Below are 14,599 nucleotides of genomic sequence, written 5' to 3'. Positions count from 1 at the left end.
CGAGGGCATCCATAAGCTTGCGTTGGACCAAAGGTAGGCCTTAAAAACCTTTGTTTGCTATTGTTTATTGAAGCATATTTAGAGAAAGATAGTGTCTGGCTGGTTTGCTTGTCGTTAGGTCTTCTTCAGATTCTAGGAAGGTCTATGTTGTCCACAAGATCGACTCATTCCGCGCGACAAAATGGTGACCATACCTCCAAGACCTTTGGAATACCAGGACAATTGACAAGGAAGTGGTCAGAAAAATCTCATCAACTTTCCATTGATCCATCAACCAGTGATAGTCAGGTTCCTGGGAAAAAGGGTAAAGTTAGGTTTCCTTGTAAGTTATGCAAAGGGAGTCATCAAACTCACATTTGCCCTCACATGGATGAAGCCTCGAAATTGTTGGAAAACCTTACTGTTCCACAGCAAGAACTTCCAACTGGTTAGCGTAAACTTTCTCCCAACCTACCGTCAACTGACAGAGTGATTGATATAATTTCAAGTACAGTTGATCACACTCTTCCATTGGAGAGTGAAACTCATGTCACTCAGGTTGATGATCCATTAGTTGATCAAGTGGTCAATTCAATTTCACATTCGGTCGATCCCACTTTCCCTGTAGACAGTGAACTTCATACCGCTCAGGTTCTTTTTGTTACATCAGATTCTTCCATGCTGGGGGGCATTTCACCTATTTCTACAGAACCCCCTCTAAGTACTGAGGTCTTTTCCTTTGATTGGAATAGACTGACAGAACCTCGTCTTCCTTCCTCCATCCCTTTCCAAATCATTGTCAAGGCTGGTGGTAGGGACATGCATCGCACACAGGTAGATGAAGGTGCTTCTGTTAGTATTTTATCCTCAACTGCTTGGAAAGCTTTGGGTTCCCCTCAGCTTGCGCCTATTACGCAGAATCTGAAAGCTTTTAACAGAACCATTAGTGAACCTTTAGGGATCCTTCCTAATTTTTCCATTACCTTGGAAGGTAAAACTGTCTATATTGATCTTATGGTAGTTCGAGGTCCCTTGGATTTCAATTTACTCCTTGGGCGAGACTATGTTTATGCAATGAAAGCTGTCGTATCGACACTCTTTCGCGTGATGTCTTTCCCTCACAATGGAAATATTGTGACTGTAGACCAGCTTTCGTTCCCTAGTCTTGTTTCAACTACAAATAATATGACACCCCTAAATGTTCCTGATTCTAAAGTGGTATCTACCCCACCACGGGTTAATTATGTGGCAACTGGTCCCATGTTTTCAGTTACCGATGTAAGTGAGCCTCTCACTGTTTGCTCATCTTCCTTTGATTTAGATCCGGTAATTGACATGGAAAACTCTATGGGATTACTTGAACACGATGTTCTTATCCCTTTTGAGTCCCTTGACATGTGTTCCTTCCAGAGAACTATTCTTCCTTGTGATGAAGACCTCTAGGAAGCCATGATCAAGGTGTGTCCATTGACATGTCTTTCTTCCAATTGGAAGCCATGATCAGTAGAAGCGAGGATAGTTTTGTTCCTGTGTCAACCTTGTTAAAAAATGAGACAGGGTGTTAGAGGAAAGTTCCTGTTACTGAGTCAACCTCGTTAAAAAATGAATCAGGTATGAGGATAGTTCTTTTCTTGTGTCAACCTCATTACAAAATGAAACAACCCCCTTTTCAAGTTGAGTCTTGAAAGTAAACCTTCATTCCATCCACCTCGTTGAATGCAATCAAGGATTTTAGAGCATAGTTCCTTGTCTTGTGTCAAGCTCGTTAAAAAAATGAATCAAGGTTTTAGAGTATAGTTCCTTGTTAGGTAGATTGTAGAGAGTAGTTATGAGCATAGTTCCTTATCTTGTGTCAAGCTTGTTTAAAAAATGAAACAAGGGTTTGAGGATAGTTCTTTTCCTGTGTCAACCTCACTAAAAAATGAAACAGCTCCCACGAGTCTTTCCAAGATTTCGAAAGTAAACCTTCATTTCATCCACCTGGTTGAATGCAATGAAGCTTGGGGGGCATGTACCTTGATTTGCGTCAGTATGCTGGGGGCATGTGAACTTATAACAAGCATAGTTTTTCGTTTCAAGCTTGCGTAAACATGAAACCGAATCCGAGCATAGTTCTTTTCCTGTGTCAAGCTCGTTAAAAAATGAAACAAATCCTCTTCTAATTGAGTCAAGAGTTTGACTAGATCTCATAAATGTTAAGTTGTATATTTAGGTTAGTTATTTCAGTTTTTTGCATAATTTTCTTACAGTTTTAGGTCGAGTCTTTCAAATGATCTCGTAACTGAACCTTCATTTCATCCAACTGGTTGAATGAAATGAAGCTGGGGGGCATGCGCTCTAGCAGTTATGCTTAGGGGGCATCAAGCACAGTTTTCTCTCTGTTTCAAGCTTGTGTAAAAATGAAACTACTTTGAAGCATAGTTTTTCTCTGTTTCAAGCTTTTGTAAAAATGAAACCTATCTCGAGTCAATTTCAGTTATTTTCAGGACTCGTTAAACTCATGAAAATCCTGAGATTATTTTGCTATCTTTCATTCTCGTAAAACAAATGAAAATGCCGAGTTCTTTCCGTCTTTTCCTGCTCGTAAATTAAATTGAAAGTCAACCATATGAGTACATTTTTATCATTTTTTCGAACTCATTAAAACTTAAGAAAAAGTGAAAACCATGAGTACATTTTTATCATTTTTTCGAACTCGTTAAAACTTACGAAAAACTGAAACATTGGAGTTCTCTTTTAAGCCCTTTTCAGACTCCTAAAACATGAAAAGATCGCCGAGTTTGTCTTTTAAACTCGTTAAAACGGGACTAAAAGACGGTCCACTTACAGCTCTTTTCTAACCGTAAAAACATGAAAAGATTGCCGGATTTTTGTCGTTTCAAATTCGATATTGGTTATAAAACGATGTGTCGTTGATCACTTTTTTACTTTTTCAGATCAGGGGCACTAATTACGAAAAGTACTCCTTGGTCGTAAAGATCAAGCGGTTCTCTCAAGTATTATTTTATACTTTTTCGGGCTTGGGAGACACAAATTTACGAAAAAGGTCAACCTTGGAGTCTTCTTAAGTTTTTTCAGACTCTATAAAATTGAAAAACACCGAGTTTCTCCTATATTGGACTCGTTAAAATTTCACAGTAAAGGACCTGTTCAATTACAAACAGGAATGAACCATTCCTTCTTAGGGTTCGAATTTAAACAAAGTTGGACTCATCCGAAGGATGAGCTTATAATCAAGCAAATGTTATCCTCCTCAAGCTTGTTAAAAATAAAGAGGTACTTGCCAGAAATGGTGGGGGAAAAGAGAGGAAAATGAGTCTGTTTGTCATACTTTGTAACCACTCTTGAACACGACACTTTTATTCACCTGGGTTGGGAAATCCTTTGCCTAACAGTTGATCAAACCACATTGAAAGTCTTTAGCCAGTTTCTGGGTATTAACTTTGGGTCAATTGTCACCAAGCCATCTGTTGTGTCGTTATGTGTTCAAGAGGTCACTGCCAATAAGCCATTCATCTGCAAAATATCTGTCATCCATCTTGACCATCCCTGAGACAGTCCTTGCAACTAAATTTCTTCAACTTGATCTATAATTTTGTGTTGTGGGCTTGCCTACGACGGATCGCTTTCTATCGACATCAGCTCATTATCTAGAAAGATGATCTAGAAATCGTCAGTACCTTGAAATTTGCATGCCTCAATGGCAGGTTTCTCGCCTTTGACGACAGTTTACATCATTGACTTTCGATCGAATGATTCCGTGACATGTTCGACATCAACACATTTTCTCACATCTCGTGGATTGTACTGAGTACTTTGAGAGCCATTGACATCACTGGTGGTTTCTCTCACACTTGTTAATAGTTTACATCATTGACTGGTAATCAAGTGGTTTCTACCATGTTCGACATCAACACATTTATTCGCATGGATAGAATAGTACTATTTCGGATATAGAAATGAAGACCCTGGATCTAGTTTCCACCATCCAGGCTGCGAGGAATTTTGTATTCATTATGTTGTGGACTATTCATAAACAGATGGCTGCGTCCATACTGTGTTCACACGAGTCTATACTTATGATGTTTTACAAGATCATTCCTGTATCAGACAGTAGATAGGTTTTCTAGTTAGTTTTGATCTGAGTATGGGAATGCCTACCTCAGCGATGATATGATCTCATATATATATCTTGCATTGATTGTTTTTACAGGTTCCGACCGGGCTCTCCACAAGATAATCCTCGAAATGATAAAGTACTTCACTCTTCCTATATGATAAATGAAATCCTCATCTACTACAGACTTTGCACTTTAGGGGGCAATCTGTTACACAAACATATCGTCACCATGATTATTTGCAGTCAGTATGGGTCTATCATCACTTGTACTGTCCTCCTAAGCAAGTCTAGGACCTCAACTCTTCAAATCAAGCTTTGAAAGTGGGAGAAAGACATTAAAATTCAATGTAACTCTGGTTCCGCACTTTCTCTCATGATCACCTGCGGTCCCGCACCTTCTGTGTACAAAATCTGCGTACCTACCCGCTCTGTTCCTAACGGTGTAGGTGCGGACCCTTGTGAAAGTCAAAAGGCGCAATTTTTATCTTAAAAAATCACTTTGGGTTAATTCTAGAGTTTTCTAGAAGGAATTTTGACGTGGATTGTTCGCTCTGAGGTGGTTCATGCATCCCAAAAGAGAAGGAGCTAATCCCTTGACTAAAGGAGCTATCCCTTTGAAGGAGGGCTTTATCCCTTTGAAGGAGGACCTAGTAACTTCCCTCCATTGCACTATAAATACAGGCATTGGGGTGAGGACTAGAAAGGTTAGAAGCTAAACATTTTGAGGGTAAATGCTGGTGAAATTGAGACTCTTTGGTTGAGCTTGAGAGGAGAGATCACATACCTCTTGGTTCCATTGGAGAGTGAGTGAAACTTGTCAAAGTAGAGGAGACATCTTGTTGGACCTTGGGAGGAGCTTGTACAGTGTCAAGGCAAAGGTTGTAAGGTTCTTCTTCTTTTGAATTAATACAATCAAACTCATTTTTCTCAACAAGTATCTTATGTTATTTGTTTCATGGACTCCTTGACTTTCATGTTAAATATGTTTTATGCAATTGGTTTTTCAGGTGCTATTTAATGTGTTTGCCTTGTTTGTGTTTGCAAATTCGCGAAAAGGAGCTCATTTGGATCAAAGGAGCGAGGGCATCCACAAGCTTGCGTTGGACCAAAGGTAGGCCTTAAAAACCTTTGTTTGCTATTGTTTATTGAAGCATATTTAGAGAAAGATAGTGTCTAGTTGGTTTGCTTGTCATTAGGTCTTCTTCAGATTCTAGGAAGGTCTATCTTGTCTGCAAGATTGACTCATTCCACGCGACAACACCGATGCATTCTTAGAAGGACTAAGGGGTGTGCTACTACAAGACAATGTTGTTATAGCATATGAGTCAAGAAAACTGAAAAAACATGAACAAAATTATGTTGCTTATGACCTAGAGCTAGTTGTGGTAATCCATGCCTTGAAAATGTGGAGGCGTTATTTGTTGGGAAAGAATTTTGTGTTCATAACTCAACATATAAGCTTAAAGTACTTCTTTCATCAACCTAATCTAAATGCTATGTAGGCAAGATGGTTAGTTTTCCTTAGAGAGTTTGTGTTGGGTGAAAGATCCCCCAAGGGAATTTTTGTGGCTTAAAGCCCAGATTTTGACTAAATCTGATGTAAGGACTCTGCATTTTGTGGGTGCAAAGAGTGAACTTGTAAATGAGTCATAGGGTTTTATGCCCACATTTTTGTAATGTAATGTCACCTTTAGAGATCTACCCATGGTCCACAAACCATGGGATTGAATAAATAAAGAGATGCTCTAAGTTGTAAACCACCGAAGTCATGAATGAAAGATGAATAAGTGAGTCTTATCTAAGTGTAGAGTTGAGTCTTTGGGTTGTAGATGTTAGAAATTATCTATTATGGAGCAATGGAACACATAAAATATTGCAGAAATATAAACATAGAAAACGAATAAAACAAGAGAGACACAGATATACGTGGTTCACCCAGTTTGGGCTACGTCCACCCCGAACAGCCAGTCCTTCCTTTCTATTATCCGGAAAAATGAAGAGACACAACCTACAACAGATCCGCTGTAATATCCTCTGTTTTCTCTCACAGTCTCACCTCTCTATTTCTCGCTCACACAATACACATCTATTACACAGCCTCAAATACAATGCCCTCATACAAAGAGAGGGGTTGCCTTCTAGGGCAAAAAACGCTAAACTAAACACAAGTTCTACCGTCAGATCATTCGCCTAATGAACGGCCCAGATTGACTAGAAATTACTATACTTAGCTGTTTTTAGCTTCGGGGGCGCTACCCCCGAAACCTCTCGCCAGGGGGGGGCTCCCAAAGGTCGCAGCCGCCACCCCCTGGACCCCCCTGCAGCGAATATTTTACCGGCAGCCCCATTTCGAACTGGGGTCCAATGTGGCGATACCTTTGAATATAGAAGATAATCAGGCTCCACACCCAACAATCTCCCACTTGGAGACTGATTGTAGCAACTCCACCGCTGCTCCATATGCTGGACAATGACTCCTCTTTGGACCTGGCTGTTTCTCATCTTCATCGTCATCCTTGAAGACCAATTGAAATTGTGCATATTCTTAGTTTCTCCCTGGTTACAACTTTTGTTAGCATATCTGCAGGATTCTAGCTAGTGTGTATCTTTTCCAGCTTCAACTCTCCATCTTCCAACACTGATCGTATGAAATGGTACTTGAGCTGTATGTGTTTAGTCCTGGAATGAAATGCTGAGTTCTTTGCAAGATGAATGGCACTTTGGCTATCACTGTATAACGTGCCCTTATCATGCTCCTTACACAATTCACCCATAAACCTTTGTAACCAAATCATTTCTTTACTAGCCTCTGTAGCAGCAACATACTCTGCTTCTGTTGTTGAAAGTGCAACAACACTTTGGAATTTTGAAACCCAATTGACAGCTGTTCCTCCAACAGTAAATACATATCCTGTAGTGCTCCTCCTGTTATCTCTGTCACTTGCAATATCTGCATCAACATATCCTTGTAGGGAAATGTTTGAACCACCAAAGCATAATGCTTGATTTGTGGTACCTTTCAAATATCTGAGAATCCATTTCACTGCCATCCAATGTTCCTTTCCTGGATTGTTCATGTACCTGCTTACAATTCCCACTGCATGTGCAATATCAGGCCTTGTGCAGACCATTGCATACATTAAGCTTCCAACTGCTGATGCATATGGAACTTTAGACATATAATCCATGTCTTCTTGGGTCTTTGGGCACATTTCCTTGCTAAGCTTGAAATGGCTAGCAAAAGGTGTACTAACTGGTTTTTCATTGTGCATGTTAAATCTTTTCAACACCTTTTGTATGTACTCATTCTGAGACAATGTTAATTTACGATTTTTCCTGTCTCTAATTATTCTCATACCAAGGATTTGTTTTGCAGCTCCCAAATCCTTCATTGCAAATGAATTTGCCAATTTTCTTTTGAGCACATTTATTTCCTGCATGTTAGATCCTGCAACAAGCATGTCATCTACATACAATAACAATATAATATAGCTGCCATCATTTTGCTTTTTCAAATAAACACAATGATCAGAGTGACATCTAGTATAACCTTGTTCAGACATGAACTTGCCAAATTTTAGATACCACTGCCTTGGAGCCTGTTTTAAGCCATACAAGCTCTTCTTCAACCTGCACACTAGTTTCTCCTTCCCTTTCACCTCATATCCTTGTGACTGCTGCATATATATCTCTTCCTCCAAATCCCCATGGAGAAAGGCTGTCTTTACATCTAACTGCTCAAGATGCAAATCTTCAGTTGCTACAAGACTCAAAATAGTTCTGATTGAAGTCATTTTAACAATAGGAGAAAATATTTCATCAAAATCAATAGCTTTCTTCTATACAAACCGCTTCACCACAAGTCTAGCTTTGTACCTCTGTTTTCCTCCATCTTCTTCCTTCAGCCTGTAAACCCATTTATTCTTCAATGTAGTTTCTCCTGCAAGCAACCTGACTAAATCCCAAGTCTGGTTATGCATTAAGGAGTCCATCTCTTCTTCCATGGCTACCTCCCACTTCTTCCTACTTTCAACCTGCATTGCTTCTTCATAACATTCGGGTTCACTAGAATCAGTCAACAATAAATAATATAATGAAGGAGAGTATCGTTCAGGGGGTCTACTTATCCTGATAGATCTTCTAACACCACTTTCAGGTGTTTGGGGTGCCTGTTGTTGTTGTGATGGTTGCTGTTGTTGTGGTTGTTGATTATTATTATTTTCAGGCACCTTTACTTTTTCAGTGATTTCATCAAGAACTACATATTCCTTGTTTTCCTTTTCCTGTTTCTTTTCCTGCAACTGATTCTTATACAAGACCTTTTCATTGAATATTACATCTCTGCTCCTAATGATTTTGTGATTTTCATAATCATATAAGCGATAACCAAAATCATTAACACCATATCCAATAAAGGTACATTTCTTTGACTTTGCCTCAAGCTTTGTTCTATTTTCTTTATCAATATGGACAAAAGCCTCACAACCAAAAGGCTTTAAAATAGAGTAGTTTACCTTTTTACCTGTCCATGCTTCCTCTGGAACACCACCATCCAAGGAACTTGAAGGCCCTCTATTTATTAGATAAACAACAGTATCTACAGCATCTGCCCAAAACTGTAAAGGCAATCCTGCATGCAATCTCATGCACCTTGCATGCTTCATGATTGTTCTGTTCATCCTTTCTGACACACCATTTTCTTGTGGTGTTCTTGGAACTGTTTTCTCTCTGCTAATTCCATGCTCTGAACAGTACCTATCAAAGTCTTTGCTGCAATATTCACCTCCATTGTCTAATCTAAGACACTTCAATTTCTTTCCTGTCTCAATCTCAACCAAAGCTTTCCATTTCTTGAAAGTATCAAAATCATCAGATTTATTCTTAATACAATAAATCCAAGTTTTTCTAGTTGCATCATCAATAAAAGTAACATAATAACGAGAGCCACCAAGAGATGATACCTGAGCAGGTCCCCATACATTTGTATGCACAAGCTTTAGTTTTTTGCTCTTCTTTTCTTTCCCAACTCTGAGAAATCTAACTCTCTTCTGTTTTCCATAAATGCAATTCTCACAGAAGTCCAAATCAACATTCTTCAAACCCAGCAACAAATTCCTTGAGTGAAGAATCTTCATCCCCTTTTCACTCGTGTCCGAGCCTATGATGCCATAATGCTGCATCTGCTCCTTTTGAAGTTAAAGCATTAATAGAGTTAGAAATACCATTGCATAAATACAATGTACCAACCTTTTCGCCTTTTGCTATTACCAGGGCTCCTTTGGTGACCTTCCAAGCTTTATCTGTGAAAGTTGTCACACAACCTTCACCACCTAACTGGCTTGTTGAAATCATATTTTTCTTTAGATCTGGAACATGCCTTACCTCCTTTAATAGCCATTGGTTTCCATTCTGTTGTTTTACAAGAACCTTACCCATTCCAACGATTTTACAGGGTTTATCATCACCTAGACGAACTTGTCCAAAATCTCCTTGAACATAGTCATGAAAGTATTTATTATCAGGTGTGGCATGGAATGAAGCTCCTGAATCTACCACCCAGGAATCAGTAATATTTTCGAAAGAAAGAATCAAAGCATCTTGTAACACCTCACCTGTCACATTTGCTTCATGACTGTTTTCTTGTTGTGCATCTCCTTCTTTTCCCTTCCGAGATCTACAGTCTTTCTTTAGGTGTCCTTTCTTTCCACATTTCCAGCACATTATCCCCGATCTGGACTTGGATCTGCCTTTCCTTGATTTACTGCGATATCCTGAGCTCTTTCCTCTTTCCATTTTTCTTCCTCTAGACTCTGCACTCAAAGCATTTCCCGATGTCTCACCGGAGCTTTTCCATCGCATTTCCTCACTAAGGATAGCACCGACAACATCATCAAACTTTAAAGTACTAGATCCAGAAACGGAGTTACTAATGGCCATTACCAAACCATTCCAACTTTCTGGTAATGAGCACAAGAATAACAAAGCTCTAACTTCATCATCAAAGTTTACCCTTACAGAACTTAACTGACTTGTAACTGTATTAAAATCATTTAAATCGTCTGCAACAGATCCACCTTTCGACATCTTCATATTAAATAACCATTTCATAAGAAATACCTTGTTTGAGGCCGAGGGTTTTTCATATAGTTTCGACATCGCCTGAATCAATCCCTCTGTCGTGGTTTCTTTTAGCCTCCTGCTGCAGCAGGTTAATCATCTTTCATGATCGACATTTTTACATGCCAAATATGTCATACTATGCATGCTGCAATGCTCCATATTTGCTACAGATGGCCAGAGAAGTATCCATGAGAGTGTGCTAGTCTAAATGCCACTGCTGTGTTCCAGTTTTGATGAGTAATCCATTTTGATCAGTTTTCAAGTATAGGGAGGTCCAAACAGCTTAATCTTGGCCTCCCTAGGTTTCAATTTCCTGTTGTAGAATATAGAGAATGAACATCTGTCCAAACAGCTTAATCTTGGCAGATTTGTAGATAGGTAGAGAAACAAGGGTGCTCAACAGCTTAATCTGAGCCCCTGGCTGAAATAAGTGTAGAAGTAGATAGGAGCACAAGCAACAAGAAAGAATGAAAAGCTGGGTATGCTAGTTCAAGTGCACCCAAACCAAAAAGAAGAGAAAATGCTAGGTGAATAGGCCGGGTAAGTAGCTTTGTGGTTGCAGAATCATGGCTTGTGATCCATTTCATATTGTCAAGTGTTATATCTATCATATCACAAGTTGAAGGTGATTTTTCAGTTGGAAGACTTCAAGAAATGCATGTCTAACTTTCCCCTTCCTCCTCTGTCCCCAAGTCACTCACTAACTTCCCCTAAAGAGGTCAAGATCTGCTTGATACCTCTTAGATTCATCATTCTCCATATCATCTGCCTTGGTGAAGATCTGCTTCACTAAAGGAATGTTCACACTTCTTCTATCAGTCATTTTCCCCCATTGATAGCCTAAGACTTCATTCTTAGCGCTTTTTCTCATCATTATCATATTAACTACTAACTTTATTATGTAACTCCCTATCTATTTCCCCTTCCCCTACTAAAACTATGTATATAACTCCCCTGTATACTTATCCCTTCCCCTTGGTTGAAAAATAACCATATATATCCTCGGGAATTGCTAAGTTTATCTGAAACTCAGCAAGAACCCTCACTGACCCCTCTAACCATCTTCCAAATGCAAAAGGACTCATTCCTTTGCATAGTTTACCTTCATATGTATAAAAATCATCCCTTTGGCCTTGGCTTGCCTTTATAAGGCATGAAACCCTCTTTGGCCACTAAACCCCTCTCAAAACCACATCACTTTCCCCCTAAGTTCCTTTGGACTCCTGCCAAGGCATAAGAATGCAAAAACCATGAAAAACCTTCAAAAAAGGATAAAATCCTCCCTCTTTTGGCTATCGGACCCCTTCCGATGCCTTAGAATCCATGCCAAACTATTAAGGAACCCTTCCGATTTCCCAAAAGGCTTGGCAGTTCACAAAAACATGGGTCTGATATAATAAAGTTTCATTTGGACCCCCTCCGATGCGATATCGCTATCGGGAGGGGGCAATCATATGTTTAAAACATCATATATAACCCCTCCGAATTCATTTGCCTTGCCTTTTCATAAAAAAACATGCTTCGATGAGAATAAAGATCGGTTTGATCTCCCTCCGATGCGATATCGCTATCGGGAGGGGGCAGTGGCATATATAAGCGAAAATGGCTATGTCTCAAGGCATGGGGCATAGCGCCGATGGGTCGGACCCGAAAACATATAAAGTGGACCGGTAATAGTATATCGGGTCCGCGCAGTTCGGCGATCACATATATGTCAACCCTCTATCCCGCCGATGGGCCGGACCCGAAATAAAATAAAGAGGGCCTGTATAACTTATCGGGTCCGATGGGTTTCGGCGTTTTTATGTGGCAACCCCATGACCCCGCCGATAGCGAATTGCCGAGTTAATCTCAGCCGCCCATTCAGGCCCAGAGATCAACGACCCATATTTAATCGCATCACTCCTATATGGCTCCGACCAGTGGAGCCGAAAAGTAATAAAGCGCGGCATAAAGGCATATCGGGTCCGAAAGGGTCCACACTGTGTGCTCCTATATCCCGGAGCCGAAAAATATTAAAGGGTAGTTTTAAAGGATTTCGGGTCCGCATATTGATTTTGTTAAAACCCGCTGATATGAAATCGCCGATGGACCGGACCTGATCTCCATAAAGGAAGGGCATATAAGCATTTCGGGTCCGCGGCATTTCGGAGGTTTTATGTGTTGGGACCAATGGTCCGCCCTGATGCAAGTTAGCGCTAGCCGTTGGATCTGCCTTCGCCCGATCCAACGGCCAGGATTTAATCTCCGCTATAGTGCCGCTCCCACCTATGTTTTTCACGAATTTTACATAGAAATTGGTCTTTTTCTGTGTAAAAGAAAAGGCGGCATTTGTTCATATTTTCACATATATGCCCGCGCCCGGCTCCCGATAAGGGAATTCATGCATCCCTAAGCTTTCTGAGATCGCTCCAAGGCCCAGTTTTGCTTCAGATAGCCAGTTTCGGCCTCGGCACAGTCGGCAACACTTTTTCCTCCTGTTTGCACCATTTTTTAAAGTTTAATGCTATTTTTGATCGGCCAAGCGCCGATTGCACCCAAAGGCCACGGAGGACCTTAGCAGCAGTTATTTTTGCATTAAAAGGCAGAAGGGGGTGATGGGACAGTTTAAAGAGTATCAGCGGTGAGAAAAGGCCCAGATTCAGTGCCAAAGTGTATCAGGATGCGGCAAAGAGTATCAGTCCAGTTTTTCAAAGCAGATGAAAGAAAAGCAAGCCCAGCAAAGTCAACAAAGCATCATTCAGCCATTAAGGCTCACCAACACTTCTTTTGTTGCTTTAAAGCCACCTAAAGGCATAGATGAAGGCTTTCAAGGCAGAGTTATTGCAGAGACATTGTTCCCAGTCATATTTTTGGAGCAGCGCTGCTTCCTTAAATGCATAGTTATCACACAGAGGATAGCGCATGGCTCAAGGCACTCTTTCAGTCCATTTTTGAAGCTGCAGGACCCTGTGCAGCCCTAAAGAGCCATTTTGATGAGGCTGCTGCCTTATGTGCAGTTGTTTTAGATATTTTATTGCATTTATTTCCAGCACAACTTAGCATTAGAAGCAGTTATTGCACAGATCTCTTTTGAATCTGTTTTGATAGATATTTTGAGATATTTTCTCCCTTGACACCTGTTCAAGGGATATTTGTAAATATTTTCTATTTAAACCACCCTCTGCAGTGTTTTAAGGGTTGGTTGGTCGATAACTTCCTCTAGACTTGCATTGTGTTTTCTGAGAGTCTCTATAATCAAAGATCGCTAGAATGTTTGGGAGATGAACTGGCTATTGTGTTTTAATGACTGAAGAGTGACTATGGAATCCTAACGCTTCTACATAGCCCAATAAGTGTTTCTTATCTCTGTTTACAGTTTATATGTGTTTATGCCATCATTGTTTCACTATCTAAATAGCAGAAAGAAGGAATAGTTTAGACCTCACTTAGTTGTATTATGTTCTCAATTTTTGTGATTTATCTATGTTTTCCTCTGAATTAGTCCTGAATATGAATACAGATTTGCTCATATTTACGCTAGTTCCTTCATATATGAATGTTGTTTAGGAATCCTTGACTGCTCCTATATCGATGTTCATTCACCTTCCCTCTATTAGCATAATGAGAGCTACTTAGTTACCTTTCATTCACTGAACTTCATTCCATCCTTATTCCAGCTTGATATTGTTTTATGTGTAGCCATCCTGCTCTGTATTTCTCTTGTGACCAAGAAAACGCAACAGCAAGCCTAATCCACGACTCCATGCCCAATGGTTTGAATTTCTCACACTATGCATCCCAACTCTGTTTGAAAGAATCCTCCATCCCACCAAAATCAAAACAAAACCCAAGAAAATCATAACTAGCCTAAAATCAACCCAAAACAAAGCTAAATTATAAAGAGAGAGCCCTCTCTGATTGCAGGTAGGCTAGGACCTGCAGTCCAAAGATTGGTTTGTGGTTACCTCGGCCGTATCCTTTAAGGAGCTTTAAGGACAACCTGAGTGATAACATAATGGTGACTCCACTGGGGATTTTCCTCAGTTAATTTCACAAATCAAGTTGGAAAGCTCCACTGGGAAAGAACCAGACCTTCAAAAGTTTCTTTCTAACCCATATATTCTTAGAAAATCCCCGAAAAAAACAAGCCAGAAGCTGGCTCCTAGGAAGAATTCACGTTATACAAGGTCAAATCCAGACCCAAATCCTACAGCTACCTTTGAAAATCCGAATTTGATCCAAAGAAACCTCAGGAAGCTAGAGCGAAGAGAGGATTTTGCTGATAATAGTCCTGAAGCAGTTCACCCAAGCTGTGGACCAACCCCTGTCAAAGTTTTATTTCGTTCAACCCCTAGTTCCCCTTGTTCTTCATCCACCTCTCAAAGCACTCCTTCCACA

This window comes from Pinus tabuliformis, chromosome 2_2 (genome assembly GCF_031772625.1).
Source record: "Pinus tabuliformis cultivar Carrire ecotype Pingquan chromosome 2_2, CPIR1, whole genome shotgun sequence".
Lineage (NCBI taxonomy): Eukaryota > Viridiplantae > Streptophyta > Pinopsida > Pinales > Pinaceae > Pinus > Pinus tabuliformis.
This window is presented reverse-complemented; position numbering follows the sequence as displayed.